Source organism: Ranitomeya variabilis, chromosome 8 (genome assembly GCF_051348905.1).
Source record: "Ranitomeya variabilis isolate aRanVar5 chromosome 8, aRanVar5.hap1, whole genome shotgun sequence".
NCBI classification, from domain to species: Eukaryota; Metazoa; Chordata; class Amphibia; order Anura; family Dendrobatidae; genus Ranitomeya; species Ranitomeya variabilis.
In genome coordinates this window covers 184,967,458-184,985,657 of record NC_135239.1, presented here as the reverse complement: position 1 = coordinate 184,985,657, position 18,200 = coordinate 184,967,458, and the positions used below count along the sequence as shown (strand labels likewise).

Below are 18,200 nucleotides of genomic sequence, written 5' to 3'. Positions count from 1 at the left end.
TCAAGCAGAGTCATTGAGCTAAGTTACTGACTGCAGCGCTGTCATCGATGTAATGATGAAGTCAGTAAGGATTTACAGCACTTTTAAGTGGCGATATTTTACATCAGTATTTGTTAACAGACTCCAGGAGTGGATCCAAAACACAGAATAGGTGAAAGTCATTCAGTTATTATTTTTCTCAGTGTTTGCTCCTGTCTGTTTTTTTAGCTGACAAATACTGATGTAAAATACTGGCCAAAATACTCACTGTGTGAATGAGGCGAGGTAGCTGCTTGTAATCCTGCTGTAATATAAGTCCTTATTCCAATGATGTGTGCACACTTGCTTGTCTTCTCTGCTCCACGATATTCAGCAGAGCAGGAGCAACACCTGGGACAAAACTGTGGCCGGCAGATGTCCGGCCCTATGACACAGTGACATGTGATGTACCCCGACTCCCAAACAAAATGAATCACACAGACACACACAAAATAAATACATGAAGCATTGTAATTAGGTGTCAAACGTTCTCAATTTTATTTACATGACACCAAAAATGGCACAACCCCCGACTCACGAAGAGTCAACCTCCAGCACTCAGGAGAGGAAAAACCCCCTGTGGTGGAAACCTCTAGGGAACAGTGGCTGGAGTGTCGCCCATCCCTTGGGCTTAGACAGTTAGTGCCGATATATAACAGATGTAACAAGTTTTAACATTTGTACATTTTACCAGATTTACAGAGAACGACATAACAAATATAGACTATAAATGTGATAAACCGGATGTGGGAGAGATCTGGCTGCGATATCTGTCACCACATTGGTTGTTAGACCCAATTTAGTTGATCTGATTGCCCAGATGGATGAACCATTTCTTCCTTACAGATCCAGGTCCACTTCTCATAAATTTAGACTTTTGGTTACAGGGATTGTTCATAATGGATAACCCCTAATAGGAGAAATACCCCCTCCCCCATCCCAATTTATCACCCATTAAAGTCATAGGTGCTTCCATGAACTCCCAAAAGAGAGCAGCTCTTTCTAGAGGGTAACAGAAGGGGATCCTGTGCTGGTGACCCCCCTCAGTTACCTTCCAATGCCCCGGGGGTGTCTAAAGCAGACAACCCCTTTCCCTGCTAGAACCTCCAAATTTCACCAAGGTCGGCACATTACGTGGGGTGGTCAAGCTCAACGTCCTCAGGCACATCAGTAATGGCGCTGATCGTGGCAGTGCAGCCTTCTATTATAGAACCTGCTTTATCACATTTGTTTATGACCTCATAACAGTTGTCATGGTTACTACAGGAGCTATTACTGATGCAGGGCCCAAGTATTAACCCTTTCATCATTGGTAATTCACTTCATTATAGAGGCAAATAACTGCACTTGTTACCAATCAGGCGCCTATCATTATGGCTTCCCTTAGGCACCATAAGAAATACAGATTAAACGTGTGAGTGTTTCAGGAGTGTTTTGCACTTTTTAAATCCAGAGATTGGATTTATAACTAGCACTTTACACAGAAAAAAAATAAGGGGAAATTACTTGTAAAATAATATTATAGGGAATTACATTTCAAGCATTTTCCTAATGTACAGTTCACATAATTACATAGGTTGAAAAAAGACCTAGGACCATCAAGTTCAACCTATCTTCAAAGTTATATATTTTATATTGCTACTGTAGATTATTTATAACTGACAATGTCATGTTTTGTTTAAAAAGCCTCCAGACTTTTTTTTAAATGTTGTTATAGTAACTGCCATTACTAGCTCTTGTGGTCGGCATTCCAGTCTGATTGCTCTTACTGTTAAGAACCCTTTCCTATTTAGCTGCCATAATTGTCTTTCCTCCACATGTAACTGCAGTGCCCCAGAGTCCTGGTCGTTGCAGTACTGTGGCTCCGCCACTAAGGGGAGCTATGGTACGTCTGATGGCACTGAAGGAGTTCATCTGACCAGGTATCACAGACACCAATACATTTCACAGCCGGGCCTCCGGGGGGAGCTAAGGGTTCTATTCACTAGGCCACTCCCCACCATAGTGGGTAAACTGGGGGTCAGGCAGGAAGTTAGGCAGAAGCTGACTGGGTTGGAACCAGGCAACACCTTGTGGCAGAGGGTGTTGTGGGGGAAGATACAGTAGGGTATCTGTCAGGGGTGGGATCCTGACAGAGGCTTGGCAACTTGAACGAACGTAACGGGACCGTGCCTGCTCAGGATAGCGGCGGTGCCCAAGGAGGGATCAGAAGCGAGATAGATTGTGCTGAGTGAGAAACGAGATCATAGCAATAGGAGAATACCAGTAGGAGTCGTGCTGTAAGACCGAGGCAACATTCTACTGAGGCGCATAACCGGTGGCCGGTACGCCGAGGGAGTATCATAATATCCAGCTTCAAGCAATACTCTAAACAGCGGCAGGACAGTCAGTCTAAGGCGGGCTGTCTAACTCAAATCACCTATGCAGTCTTGGGGGGCAACTTGTGGAGAGGGGCGACTCTAGGGTCCCGGAAGAGCTCCGAGCCTACCCGTCAAACGGGTGCCGTCCCAACCAGAATATCAGGGAGGGACGGAGGATTAGCAGAAGATCATCTAATCGAGTTGTGAGGGAACTTAAGAAACAGACACAACAGTTGTGGGGACTTTCTGTAAGCACAGCAGGGAAGGACCGCAACACATAGCGCAAGTAGGAAGGCACAGATTTCCACCTGTGAGGAGAACTCTGGAGGTGCCATTGGACCGGCCGGACTTGCGCAGCCTGGTGAACCGTATTCAGGACTGAGGACCCAGAGATCTTCAGTAAAGAGGTAAAGAGACTGCAACCTGGTGTCCTCGTTATTTACTGCGACTTGCACCCCATAACTGCACCGTTACAGTCACCACCATCTACATCTACCTACCCATTCACTGTGCGCCCCACGGCAGGGTCACGGACCGGGGCCTAGCCACCGTGACAACCCCAGAGCAGAGACTCAGAGGCCCGGTACCGGGTACCCCTCGGCCCTGCGGCGGTGGGGGCGCTACATAACAACGTACTGATTGATGGGGTCTGACTACTTGGACCCAATCGGCAGAATGTGGAACTTTTTATCCCCATTAGACAGGAGTCGCATGTACAACTCAGTCACTGATCCATTCATTACCTCAATGACTGCACTTGTTTTTTTCTGGAAGTCCCAAAGAGAATGAATGGAGCTGCGGTCAGACATCCTACCTGCCGCTCCATTTTAAAATGGGGATAAGTGTCTTATCAACGATACAACTTCCCCATTCTTCCGATCGGTGCAGTTTCTAATGGTCGGACCAAAGTGATCACCTATCCTGTGGATCGGTGATAACTTGTTTTAACCAAAGAACCCCATTCATGTAAACTACCGTAATTATACATCCCAGTTATGGGGGCGCACGGTAGGAGCTACCTGTGTTTTACAGCTGATGCTCCACTATAATGAGGATAATGACAGACAGATATTTGCATATAGCTGTAGGGTGGGCCCCTAAAGTGCATTCCCCTGGTGGGTCCCAGAGACCTCAGTCCGACCCTGCATACAGGGTTCAGAATACCAGAAAGATAGCAGATCAGAACAGAAGTGGTTAAGCAGACAGATAATCAGAACAAGGTCCAAGGTCAGGCAACAAAAGATCTACAAACAGAGCGCAAGGCACAGAGAGACAAACCACACACTAGCTGAATGTACGTCTGGCAGAGGTATGGAAGTAACAACTCAGTTAAGTAGCTTGGCAATCACCTGGGACAATGAGACAGCCAGCGCCTCCCAGACTCAGATTGGATGGCCGAGCTGTCAATCAACACATTGACAGCTCAGAACGCTCCTGCACCAGACTGGACGACTGAGCTGTCAAAGCACTGACAGCTTCAGCAAACGCTTGTACCACATTGGACAGCTGAGCTGTCAGTAACTGCATCCCAGACACACTGAGGGGCGGAACTGTGACAGTCATGGAGATACGCTGCAATCATATGAGGCTCAATAGAAGCAGCGTCATTATCAATGCTTCTGTTTCTTACATAAAGAGTAATGAGCGCTACGAAGACAGAAGCGATTATATAATGCTTCCGTCGTCTCCTCAAGCTTCCCGCTAAATCTTGACTTTTGTCTACATTGCAGGAAAATTTAAAACAGCAACTAGAGTTGAGCGACTTTTACTTTTTTCGGATCGAGTCGGGTTTCGCGAAAACCCGACTTTGTCAAAGGTCAGGACGGGTGAAATCGGCCGATTATTGTGAAAAGTCGGGGGCCGACTGAAACACGAAACCCAATGCAAGTCAATGGGGAATCAAAGTCGGCAGAGAGTGGAGGACAGGAAAACACATACAGTGCCCATTTTAATGCCAAACACATCAATTCTTATTACTGAAGCTTGTCAATCTTAATTTACTTTATAATAATAGTTAGGCATTGAAAACTGGGGGTCGTTTGGCTAAAGTTATGGGGGAGTAGGACTGGCTCAAGATTTTCGTGGGCCCAGGAAACGCAGAATACGTCACGGCGGTGGAGCAGGGAGAGGTAAGTATTTCAACTTTGCAAGTGCTGTGATCCTGAGCAAGCAGGGGGGGCACACTCATTCGCATTGGCACTGGCACAGGGCCCCTCATAGTATGGTGGTGTGTTTGATGGCGGGTGGCGCCTCCCACTGGCAGAGACACTTTTGCGTACTATGAGGGGCCCTGTGCCAGTGACGTAGCCAATGAGTATGCCCCCCACCTGATGAAGGAACCTGCACTTTCATCTGCACCTTCCTCTTTGTCCCTGTGTAAGGTGGTATAGTATGCGGGAAGGGGAACCTGACTTTCTGCAGGGTCAGATACTGGCTGTGTAGAGTGCAAGGGGAATGTAGTGGTCTGGGTCAATGTACCAGCAGACTCATCTAGCAGTGGCTGGGCAATGGGCAGGATGAGGAGGAAACACAGATATAGGCCCAAATAATAAAGTGGGCTAAATGCAGTTCAAATGTGGTAACAGGACTAAACAGGCGGCATTGCTTTGTTCAGTGGAGGAAAACTGTAATGAGCGGCAGACACAGTGAGTAGGCCCAAATAATAAAGTAGCCTAAATGTCTGCCAAAAAATTGTTCATAAATAAACAGGTGGCATAGCTAGGTACAGGGGTGGGCTCCTCTGCTGAGTAGCAGACAGTGGTAGTAGGCGCAAAGTATTAACTGGTCTAAATGGAGGCCAGGGCCCCTGTATATTTTAACTATCATCTATCATGTCAACAAATTTGTATTGGCAGTGCCATTGAAGGATTTAACAGCACAGACTACACAGTGGTGGAGCAGGGAGAGGTAAGTATTGCAAGTGGTAGAGCACTGTTCGAGCTGGGGGGAACACTCTCTCGTGGGCGGCGGTACTGGCACAGGGCCCCTCATATTACGACGGTGTGTCTGACGTTGGTTGTGCACCACCACCGCCAGAGACACTGCATTGTACTATGAGGGACCCTGTGCCAGTGCCATCGCCCAAGAGTGGGCACACCCACCTGTCCAGGCAAACGGCACCTGCACAGGTGCTTGCGCCAGGTGGTGACCACGGCCCTGTGGGGGGAGTCAGCCCATTTAGGGAGGTATAAAAATGGCCTATGGTGGACATTCAGCAGCTGCAAATGGAGGAATTGGAGAAGTCAGTAAACAAGGTAGAAGGTGTATATAAACTTGTTGAGAATTGAAATCTCCCTTTTTTTTGGAGACTGAACCAAAACTCAGGCCCAGTGTATAAAACAACATAATGTAAGTGGCAGCAAGTGGCTGGAAGATATATGAAAAAATACAAGGACTGTAGTACAATTTCAATCTTCCTACAATGATCTCAGGACAAGTATGGCAGCAATAAAAAGGACTGCTGCACACAAGAGTGTGGACAAATAAACAAGATAACTGTGCAGAAAGGAGCAACAGGATTTTTGCTTTTAAAAAAGCAGTTGGTTTGCACAGCAGCGAACAAACAGCAATGCAGCTATCAGGGAGCCTTATAAGCTACAGAGCTGATGCACAGAAATCTAGCCTCCACTGTCCCTGCAAAGAAAAGGTGGTGTTGGACAGTGGAAATCGCTACAGCACAAGCGGTTTGGGGGTTAATCTTCCCTCCCTAACGCTATCCCTGCTTCTGACGAAGCTGCAGCAACCTCTCCCTATGCTCAGATCAGCAGAAGTAAGATGGCGGTCGGCGTGCACGCCCCTTTATAGCCCCTGTGACACCGCAGAAAGCAAGCCAATCACTGTCATGCCCTTCTCTAAGATGGTGGGGACCGAGACCTATGTCATCACGCTGCCCACACTCTGCGTCCACCTTCATTGGCTGAGAAATGGCACTGAACGCGTCATATGAAACGCGACTTTTGCGCGCAGATCGGTGACCTCATGGCCAATCCCACACTAGGATCGGGTCGGGTTTCATGAAACCCGACTTTGCCGAAAGTCGGCGATTTTTGAATTTGTCCGATCCGTTTCGCTCAACCCTAGCAGCAACATAAAAGACATTGCTACAGACTAGAGACCCGTGTTTTCTACAAATGTTTTTGATGGCCTTTTCATATATTTTCATCAAGTAGGGTAAGTTTTTCTTCTACAGGAAGACTTATTGGAAAAAAATTAAAAAAATCACACACTTACAGAAAGCTTTGTTTATAAAGACAAAAATTGCCATGGACCCAATAAAAGTAAAAAAAAAATGATACCAACCTTAAAACTCACAGTTTGAAATGCAGCCAACATCTGGACACAAAAGTTGCAAAAAATTCCAGGAAAAAAGGCACAAGACTGTACAGCATTTTTCCCAAAAAATATTTTGTAAAAGCAACTAGACATGAGCGAATATCTTTTCGGCTCCCTCCTTATTCGGCAAGCTAGAGAGCTTACCGAAGAATATGCAGCGGGAACCCAGATACCCGGAGTGCTCCAATAACACAGGTCTGCGACTAAAAAGCTGTTTGATTATTTTCATCTAATTTCCATGTATTTTGGTGTGCTGAAAACAAAAAAAAAATATTGAAAAAAATCCTGGACGTCAGGATTTGCCACAAAATGCTAAATTTTCTTCAAATTTTGTATATTTTTCTAAATTTTTGATTGATGAAGCAATTCGTAAAATCACTTCCAAAAGATGGAGAATGCTTCAAATACTTGGTCACCAAGTTTCCAGGCCTCTCGGAGGCAAAATTGAAGGAAGGTGTGTTCGTCGGACCAGACATCAGAAGGCTTATAGCTGATCAAGAGTTTATCAATACCATGACGCATCCTCAAAAAGAAGGGTGGTTTGCATTTAAAGAGGTCGTAGAGAAATTTTTAGGCAATAACAAAGACCCTGGCTACAAAAAAAATCGTCGGATGAATGCTGAAAGCATTTCAAGCTTTTGGCTGCCTGATGAGTTTGGAAGTGCATTTCCTCCATTTCCACCTTGACAACTTTCCTGAAAATTTGGGAGCTGTAAGTGAAGAGCACAGTGAACGATTCCACCAGGACATTAAAGAGATGGAAAGAAGATACCAGGGAAGATGGAGCATTACAATGATGGCAGACTACTGTTGGACGCTTCAGAGAGACATTCCAGATGCTACTCACAAGCGTAAATGTACCAAGAGAAGCCTCACAGGGAAGAAGAATCGATTTTAGTGTGTGTTAGTGAGCTCATTGCAGTTAGAAAATGATTTTCATGAAACATTTGTAATAAAAAATTAATTTTATGAGTCTATTTTCATTTATTTTGAGGTATTGTCTTATTTAACATAGTTACTTATATTGTCAGAAAACGTGATGTCCTATGACAAAACGGAGGTCATTTTCGGATTCAGCGCACTTAAAAACATAAAGATTACGTGGAATAACCAAAACAGCTCTTGAAAAAATTTTTTTTGCAAACCTTTGTAATCAGCTGTTCGGCACAGCAGCTGCATGTGTCGCGGCTGTGACAGTCACTACTCATGCATGTGCAGCGCCCCAGAGTCCTGGTCGTTGCAGTAATGTCGCTCTGCCACCAGGGGGAGTGATGTTACGTCTGATTGCACTAAAGGAGTTCACCTGACCAGGTAACACTCACACTACACTTCACACTCCGGCCACCAGGGGGAGTGGTTCTATCTAGTAGGCCACTCCTCACGCTCTGGTAAAACTGGGGGTTGGACAGGAAGACAGGGAGAAGTAAGTGAGAAGAGCTAGAGAGAGGACCTGTCAGGGATGGGATCCTGACAGATTCCTAAGAAAGGACAAAAAGTGAGAAAACGGGAATACAGCAAAGAGGCGATAGGACCAGAAGGAGTCGTGCTGTAAGATCGAGGCAACATCCTTCTGAGGCGCAAACAGTCGGTGGCCGGAACGCCGAGAAAGTAAGAGACTTTAAGCATTACTTCAAACCACGGCAGGACAGCCAATTATAGGTTGGCTGTCTCACTTAAACACCTACGCAGACAACGGAGGCAGCTGTGGGAGAGGGGCGACTCTAGAGTCCCGAAAGAACTCCAGGCCTACCCCGTCATATGGGTGCGTCCTAACCATATCATCTGGGGGACGGAGAGAACGAACATCAGAGACAGACAGAATCAGTTGTGAGGACTATCCTGGGGTGCTAAGCAGGGAAGGACTACAACACACAGGCGCTAGAAGGTAGACACTGATTCCCACCTGCAAAGGGAACTCCGGATGTGCCGTTGGACCGGCCGGTCTCAGCCAGCCCTGTTAACAGTGCTCTGGATTGAGTACCCCCAAACCTTCAGTAAAGAGGTAAAGAGACTGCAACCTGGTGTCCTTGTTATTTACTGCGACCGGCACCACACCACAACAGCATCACTCTCCACCTTCATTGGACGCCCCTCAGCAGGGTCACGGGCGGGGTCTAGCCACCGTGACAACCCCAGAACTGAGACAGAGAGGCCCGGTACCGGGTACCCCTCGGCCCTGCGGCAGTGGGGGTGCTCCAACTTGGTGTCACGAACAGGATCTACTTAAGCCTGAAGAATCAGGTCATGTGCGCCTTGGAACTGTGATTTATTATACTTGGACTGTGAATTGCTGATTGCCGCCAAGAGCTCCCGCCACAATTCGCCATTGCCGCGCACGGAGGGAGGAGCCTTAGCTTCGTGGGCGGACTCGGTCAAAAGAAGCGCGGGACAAGAAAGCGCGGTAAAGTGCCAACTCCGGAAGAGGAACTCCAACCTCCAGCAGGTTAGTGGGAGGAAGGGACAGCCATGTCCGAGTCGGGAGGAGCGGAGGCGGCGGTCGCAGCCGTGGACGCAGGGGCAGCTCCGGTCCCCGCAGCGGACGTAGCCATGGCCCTAATACCACCACCGGTTGCCGCAGAACCCACTGCCCCCCTCAGCCAGTCGGACGCTGCCGCTACCACAAAGGCCATAATGCCCTTCTCTATGCCGTACCTGCCCGGAGCGGCCTGGCTCCCACGATACTCCGGGGAGTCGCATACATTCACTGACTTTAAAGAAGGGATCTGCAGTCTGCTCGAGTTCTATCCCCTGACAGAGCCTCAGAAGGTTCATATGATAATCGGCCAACTCTTTGGGGCGGCTCTGAGAGAAGTGAAGTCCTGGCCCGCCGCGGATAAGGGAACGGCACAGCAGGTTTTTGCAAAGCTTAAAGCCACCTTTGACACCCGTACTGCTACAGAAATTAAATTGACTTTCTATGGATGCAAACAGAGACCGCAGGATAGCTTACGGGACTATGCCCTTAATCTCCAGGAGGCGCTGCGGGCCATTAAGCAGAGTGACCCCGGCAGCATGCAAGATGAGGATAAACTCCTGAAAGAGCGGTTCATTGAGGGGCTCCTGTGCAGTCACCAAAGGGGCCAATTACACTTCCTGGCCATGCAGAATCCAGACTTGACTTTTGCGCAATTCAAGGATAAAGCTATCCAGGCGCTGCAGGAGCGACAACCCAGCCGCGCAATACCACCCAGGCGTCCCGCTCTTACATACCACCAGGAGGTGGCGTCAGATGCCCCAGTCGCCGCCGAGGCCGACGCCCAGAGCCTAGAGGACGACTCCCCTGCAGGACTCCGCCTCCAGATGCAGGAGCTGACCAAGAGCGTTGCTGCCCTAGCCCGGACGGTACAGTCCCTACAGGAGGCCCCCAAGGAGAAGATCCAGCTGGCCTCCAGACCAGAAGTTGTCCCCTGGATGCGACAGAGGAGGACTCCGCCGACCAGAGGCCGGGACGACGATCGCTTCCATCGGGACGGACGACCCATCTGCCGCCGATGTCACCAGGTGGGCCACCTTGCAAGGTACTGTCCTTTAAACGAGCAACCCCAGGGGCAAAGGGCCAACCCCCAGGAGTAGGACGATCAGGCCCGCAGCATTGGAGAGCCAAATACGTTGGAGCGCGACCAGTTCTTCCTGTTGTGATCGACGGTATCCCCATGAACACTCTGCTGGACACCAGTTCTCAGGTGACGACTATGCCTTACGTGCTTTATAAACGGTATTGGGAGGACACCGATATTACTCGTGGCCCCGATGACGATTTCACCATCATAGCGAGTAACGGTCAGCCGTTGCCACAAGTGGGATATAAAGAGGTCACCATCAAGGTGGGCTGGGTGGAATTGAAGGCCCAGGGGATTGTAATTGTTGATATTGACCGCCGTGAATGTAATCCCATGATGACCATCGGTACCAATGTTATAGAAAATTGTCTTGCAGAAGTTATTGTCTTGTTACAACAGGTAGCAGAAACCGCTGGCTACAGTGAACAACGCGCCCTGCAAAAAGAAATCAGAGCTCTGATGCAGAGACAGCAGGTAGAGCTGACTGGTGGTGAAATTGGTCGTGTCACTGTGAGTGATTCAAACCCTATTGCGATACCCGCCAGGAGTGAGATGTTAATATGGTGTCGGGCAGCCATAGGCCTCCGTGGAAAGGACTACCAGGCCCTGGTAGAACCCGTGTATTCAGACAATAGGCCTACTCTCCTGACAGCCAGGGGGGTGGTCGACGTCCGCCAGGGGAGGGTGCCCGTACGTGTCCTTAATTGTGGGGAGGAAGAGGTCCACCTCACCAAGTATGCCACGCTTGCCAAACTGTTCTCTGTCAATAATAGTGTGATACAGACACCTGGACCCTTGGCCCCGTCTAACCTGGCGGAGGACAACGGTTCTGCAGGGCACTCGAAAGATTGGTGTCGGGAATTGCATGTGGGCACTGACTCCACCCCATCCCATCAGAAACAGGGGGCCTACAGGGTGGTTCAAGAGTACGAGCGGGTATTTAGCAAACACCCCTTAGATTTTGGACAGGTGAAGGGGATCCAACATCATATCCCCACGGGAGATCACCGGCCCATAAAAGAGAGATACCGCCCTGTACCCCCAGCTCATTACCAGTGTGCCAAGGACATGTTGCGAGAAATGAAGGAGGCTGGGGTGGCGAGAGACAGTTGTAGCCCCTGGGCAGCTCCATTAGTCCTTGTTAAAAAGAAAGATGGCACAATGAGGATGTGCGTTGATTACAGGCAGTTGAATCGCATTACACATAAGGATGCATACCCACTGCCCAGGATAGAGGAGTCTCTGGCTGCCTTAAAATCTGCTAACTACTTCTCTACCTTAGATCTCACCAGTGGGTACTGGCAGGTTCCCGTGGCGGAGGCAGACAAAGAGAAGACGGCCTTCACGACACCGATGGGTCTCTGCGAATTCAACTACATGCCCTTCGGATTGTGCAATGCCCCGGGGATGTTCCAGAGGATGATGGAGTGCTGTCTGGGGCACAAGAACTTTGAAACCGTACTGCTGTATTTGGATGATGTCATTGTCTTCTCTAAGACCTACGAAGACCATCTGAAACACCTGGCTGAGGTGTTTGAAGCCCTGTCCAACTTTGGCTTAAAGGTGAAACCGTCCAAATGTCATCTGCTGAAACCCAAAGTGCAGTACCTGGGCCATGTGGTGAGCGCTGAAGGAGTGGCCCCAGACCCCGACAAGGTCACGGTGATCCAGGACTGGCCGAAGCCCAGCAACCTCCACGAAGTCCGACAGTTCCTCGGGCTGGTAGGCTATTACCGGAGGTTCAATAAGGACTTCACCAAGAAGGCCGCGCCCTTGCAAGACCTGTTGGTGGGCCAATCAAAGAAGACCAAGGGGAAGAACACCCCATTTGATTGGAACGAGGGGCTGGAAGGATCCTTCACTTGCTTGAAGTCGGCACTGACGGGAGAAGAGGTACTGGTCTACCCTGAATACGACCAACCGTTTGTGCTGTATACGGATGCCAGCAATGTAGGATTGGGGGCCGTGCTGTCCCAGGTCCAGAAAGGCAAGGAGAGGGTAATCGCTTATGCCAGCAGGAAGCTTCATCCCACGGAAAGGAACCCTGACAACTACAGTTCCTTTAAGCTGGAATTCCTTGCCAACGTCTGGGCAGTGACTGAGAGGTTCAAACACTACCTGGCCTCGGCGAAATTCCCCGTCTTCACGTATAACAATCCGCTGACGCACTTGGATACCGCCAAACTCGGGGCCTTGTAACAGCGGTGGATGGCTCGGCTGTCCAACTACGACTTCACCATCAAGTACCGGGCAGGACGCAAGAATGCGAATGCCAATGCCTTGTCTCGAATGCCCAATTTGCCAGAAACGGGGGAGGACCCGGAGGCACTTGAAGAGGTAGAGCTGCCTGCATTCCATCGCCCCAAAGCTGCTCAGCACTCCCATCATGTGAAGAATAGGCACAAGAACCAACAGGATGCCACGCTGAATCCCCTGCCCCATCACGGATGGGCGGAGACCCAGGATGGTGACCCCGCAGTCCGTCGGGTGAACGAGCTCCTGACGCAGGCAGGGTTGCATCCCGGCTCCGATGACCCGCAGGAGACACGGCAGCTGTGGAAGGGGAGAAGCAAACTGTTTATCCATGATGGCAAGCTGTGCCGAAGGAGCATCGACCCACGAACTCATGAATTGGTATGGCAGATAGTGGTGCCAAGGTGAGATGCGCCCATGGTTCTGGGAGCCTACCACGATGGAGCCGGACACTTCAGATGGAGGAAGCTAGAGAGGCTACTCCGAGGGAGGTTCTATTGGATTGGCATGAAGAGAGCCATTGAGAAGTGGTGTCGGGAGTGCGGTCCATGTAGCCTACGCAGGAAGGACCGTGGCAGCCAACGGGCTCCCCTGCGGCCTATCATCACCAAATGGCCGCTCGAACTGGTCGCGCTGGATCATGTGAAGCTGACACCTAGCCGGTCAGGCTATGTCTACGCTCTTACCATCGTAGATCACTACTCCAGATGGTTGGTGGTTGTACCTGTCAAGGATCTAACGGCCAGGACGGCCGCCAAGGCCTTCCAGCAGTACTTTTGTAGGCCCCATGGCTACCCGGAGAAGGTACTGACCGATCAGGGACCAGCATTCGAAGCGGAAGTGTTCCAAGAGTTCTGCCAACTGTACGGGTGTAAGAAGATCAGAACCACACCGTACCATCCTCAAACCAATGGGATGTGCGAAAAGATGAACCAAGTGGTGATCGACTTACTAAAGACCCTGCCCGTAGAGGAACGGAACCTGTGGCCAACAAAGTTGCCTGACTTGGTGGACATATACAATCACATCCCAGTAAATTCCACCAACTGCACTCCAGCATATTTGATGCGAGGAAGGTCTAGCAAGTTACCTGTTGATCTGGACATGGGGGTCCTAACCCTTGAAGATACCTCACCGGATGCCGATTGGGATACAGAGAGGCAGCAAAGGTACCGCAAGGTACAGGAGTGCATGGAAAGAAGCCTCGCTCAGGCCAGGCAAAAACAGGAAAGGGACTACAACCAGCATGCTCCTGCGATTCCCTTGCCACCTGGTGAGCAAGTACTCAAGCGGAAGAGAAGGCTACACAAGCTTGACGACCAATGGGAAGCGGAACTGTATACCATCCTGCCGTCTGATATTGACAATACTAAGGTCTGTCTCATCAGCAAAGATGGGGGAGAAACCTCAACGGTCATATCCAGAGACCACCTTAAAGTATGCCCTGATAATTTGAGAGAGAGGGAAACAGATCCAAGAACCTCCCCACCTGTAGAAGAGAAGATGATACACACTGTTCTTGGCGATTTTCCCCAGTCCTGGACTCAGATAAATCAGGCCATCGTGGTACCTGTCCTAACGTTCCATCAACCGGATCCACTAGAACTAACGGTGGTGCCAGATCGTCCGGACCCGCAACCTCAGCAGATCCCGCCCGAAGAAGCCATGCCAATCGTTGAACCGGCAAGTCCTCCCTCTGCTATTGGCGAACCTGCCGTACCCACTGTTGGTAACAGCAGCTCTGAGAGCTCCAGCCTGCCAGTGCTACCCAGACTCACTAGAAGCGTAGCTAGAAGACAGTGCACTACACCAGCGGTAGCAAGCATAGCGGGCCCTGTTAGGTCAATAGCGACCCCTGCGCTGCGAAGGTCCACACGCAGCACTCAGAATCAAACTCCCCTCCGCTACAAAACTTGGAGGTATTAATGAGGGCTGCTATTTAGTTGAAAATGTTTGTGTGCATATCTTTTGTTACAGGTTTTAAAATGGACAACAGAGTAATGGACAGTGATTGCTCCAAAAACTTCTAGAAGGGGACCCCTTTGTTTACCCGGGGTCCCCGCTGCTTCAAACCACTGAACTGAGAGTCATAAACTGTGCATGACCTAACTTTCACAATGTTCAAGAGTCCTCACCTCCCGTAAAGGGAAGCACTGTTATGTTTAATTGTTTATGATATTTCAAAATTTGGTGTGTTTTCTGTTAACATGTATTGTTGTTCTTGTTTTCCCAGTCCGGGAGTACTGGATTTAACCGGGGGGGGGAGTGTAGCGCCCCAGAGTCCTGGTCGTTGCAGTAATGTCGCTCTGCCACCAGGGGGAGTGATGTTACGTCTGATTGCACTAAAGGGGTTCACCTGACCAGGCAACACTCACACTACACTTCACACTCCGGCCACCAGGGGGAGTGGTTCTATCTAGTTGGCCACTCCTCACGCTCTGGTAAAACTGGGGGTTGGACAGGAAGACAGGGAGAAGTAACTGAGAAGAGCTAGAGAGAGGACCTGTCAGGGATGGGATCCTAACAGATTCCTAAGAAAGGACAAAAAGTGAGAAAACGGGAATACAGCAAAGAGGCGATAGGACCAGAAGGAGTCATGCTGTAAGATCGAGGCAACATCCTTCTGAGGCGCAAACAGTCGGTGGCCGGAACGCCGAGAAAGTAAGAGACTTTAAGCATTACTTCAAACCACGGCAGGACAGCCAATTATAGGTTGGCTGTCTCACTTAAAAACCTACGCAGACAACGGAGGCAGCTGTGGGAGAGGGGCGACTCTAGAGTCCCGGAAGAACTCCAGGCCTACCCCGTCATACGGGTGCGTTCTAACCATATCATCTGGGGGACGGAGAGAATGAACATCAGAGACAGACAGAATCAGTTGTGAAGACTATCCTGGGGTGCTCAGCAGGGAAGGACTACAACACACAGGCGCTAGAAGGTAGACACTGATTCCCACCTGCAAAGGGAACTCCGGATGTGCCGTTGGACCGGCCGGTCTCAGCCAGCCCTGTTAACAGTGCTCTGGATTGAGTACCTCCAAACCTTCAGTAAAGAGGTAAAGAGACTGCAACCTGGGGTGCTTGTTATTTACTGCGACCGGCACCACACCACAACAGCATCACTCTCCATCTTCATTGGACGCCCCTCAGCAGGGTCACGGGCCGGGTCTAGCCACCGTGACAACCCCAGAACTGAGACAGAGAGGCCCGGTACCGGGTACCCCTCGGCCCTGCGGCAGTGGGGGCGCTCCACATGGAGAGCCTGTATGGAGAGCATGTTTCTTGTGACTGTCACACAGCCGCGACATATGCAGCTGAGGCGCCGAACAGCTGATTATCGGGAGCGCTTCAGGCATCCAGGTTCCCGCTGCAGCTTCTTTGGTAAGCGCTATAGCTTGCCGAATAAGGAGGGAGCCTAAGATATTTGCTCATGTCTAAAAGCAACCTTAAAGGACTTGTTTGGGGCTTATTGCTAATTAATCCATAGAGTAGATCATCAATAAAACATCAGTGAGGGTCCAACACCTGGAACCCATACAGAGGAGAACATTACAGCTCCACGAACATCTATTTATCTAAAGGAAAACCTGACTAGCACCTCCTAAGTGTGAGCAGGTGCAAGCTGCGATGACTGCAACATATATAACAAGGAAACACAGCAGCCTCTATATGAGCCAAGATACAAGATATGAGTAAACAATGAAAACATTAAATCTAAACTATGTTACTAATCTGTAAGATGTACTTACAAAAAAGGAAGGAAATTTACCAATTCATTCATGCCCATCATCCACAGCAAGGTGATCTCGCTCTGATTGGTCCTATCCTACTGTTCATGGCACTTTTAGGCTATGAGGCTACAGTTAAATGGACAAACATGTCTCTCCCGGGCTATGCTTGTCCATTTAACTGTAGCCTCCTAGCCCAAGAGTGCCAAGTACAATAGGATAGGACTGATCAAAGGGAGGTCACCTTGCTGTGGTTGATGGGCATACAAGAATAGGCCAATTTATGTGCTAAGAACCTTAATTTTTTGTAAGTATATCTTACAGAGTAATATCTTGTCTCATACAGAGTGCTGTTGTGTTTCCTTTGTATATCTATCTATCTTTTTATCTATCTACCTACAGTGGCATTTAAAAGTCAAAAATTTCTGTTCAAAATTACTGTAATTGTGAACAGTTAAGTTGAAGAGGAAACGATCTCTAAAAGGCCTAAAGTTAAAGATGACACATTTCCTTCGCATGTTAGGCAAATATATTATATATATATATACTAGATTGTGGCCCGATTCTAACGCATCGGGTATTCTAGAATATGCATGTCCCCGTAGTATATGGACAATGATGATTCCAGAATTTGCGGCAGACTGTGCCCGTCGCTGATTGGTCGAGGCAACCTTTATGACATCTTCGTCGCCATGGCAACCATTATGACATCTACATCGATACTGTGCCCGTCGCTGACCAATCAGAGACGCGGGATTTCTACGTCGATACTGTGCCCGTCGCTGATTGGTCGAGGCCTGGCGGCCTCGACCAATCAGAGATGCGGGATTTCCATTATGACATCTACGTCGATACTGTGCCCGTCGCTGACCAATCAGAGACGCGGGATTTCTACGTCGATACTGTGCCCGTCGCTGATTGGTCGAGGCCTGGCGGCCTCGACCAATCAGAGACGCGGGATTTCCAGGACAGACAGAAAAACCCTTAGACAATTGTATATATATATATATATATATACTGTATATATATATATATATATATATATATATATATATATATATATATATATATTTTTTTTTTTTTCATCTTTTACATTTTCAAAACTACAAAAGTGAAAATGGTCTGACTCAAAAGTTTGGGCACTCTGCATGGTTAGTACCTAGTAGCGCCCCGTTTTGAAAGTATCACAGCTTGTAAATGCTTTCTGTAACCAGAGAAGAGTCTTTCAATTCTTGTTTGAGGGATTTTCATCCATTCTTCTGTCAAGGTGAAAATATATTTCCTTATATACTTTTTGTACTTTTATATCTTATACTGTAAAACAATAAGTTTTTCCTATCTGCTAATGCAAATGTAACTGTATTTAAAGATGGCTGCCAGTGTTCAGTTTCGTTTCAGTTTAGTGACCGAAGGGTTAAGAGTCATTTCTTTGGAAATCGAAACTTAGGAATGTGAAAGAAGAGGAGGAATTCACCGGGAGACGTCAGAACAAATCAGAAAGACTGAATGCTAGCTTAAACCCCGCCTAATGCACGCCTTCCCCTAACACTCAATATAGTATTCTAAAATAAAGTTCAGTTGCTGTGACGGTTACACACATGTGTGTGGATCCACGAGCATGCACTAAGATTGAACCAGCTACCTGTCTGACTCATTCTTACCCGGTACCACATGCTTATAGTTTAATTTGGAATGACTGGTGAATGAGGGTATATTGTCGTTACGACCCCGACACTTCCTTGGTAAATTCTTCCAGTTCTGTGACTTTCCTGGGTCGTCTTGTATCCTCTGCTATTTTGAGGTCCAGCCACAGATTTTCAATGACGTTCAGATCAGGAGACTGTGAGGGCCATTGTAAAACCTTAATCTTGCTCCTTTTGAGGTCATCTATTGTGGATTTTGACTTGTGTTTAGGGTCATTATCCATTTGTAGAAGCCATCCTCTTTTCA

At 48.6% G+C, this 18,200-nt stretch overlaps 1 protein-coding gene across 1 annotated transcript in view; it reads right to left on the bottom strand.

The window, feature by feature from the left end:
* Window positions 1-18,200, bottom strand: part of TMEM40 (transmembrane protein 40) — a 70,461-nt gene that overhangs the window by 51,711 nt on the left and 550 nt on the right. The window lies entirely within an intron of this gene.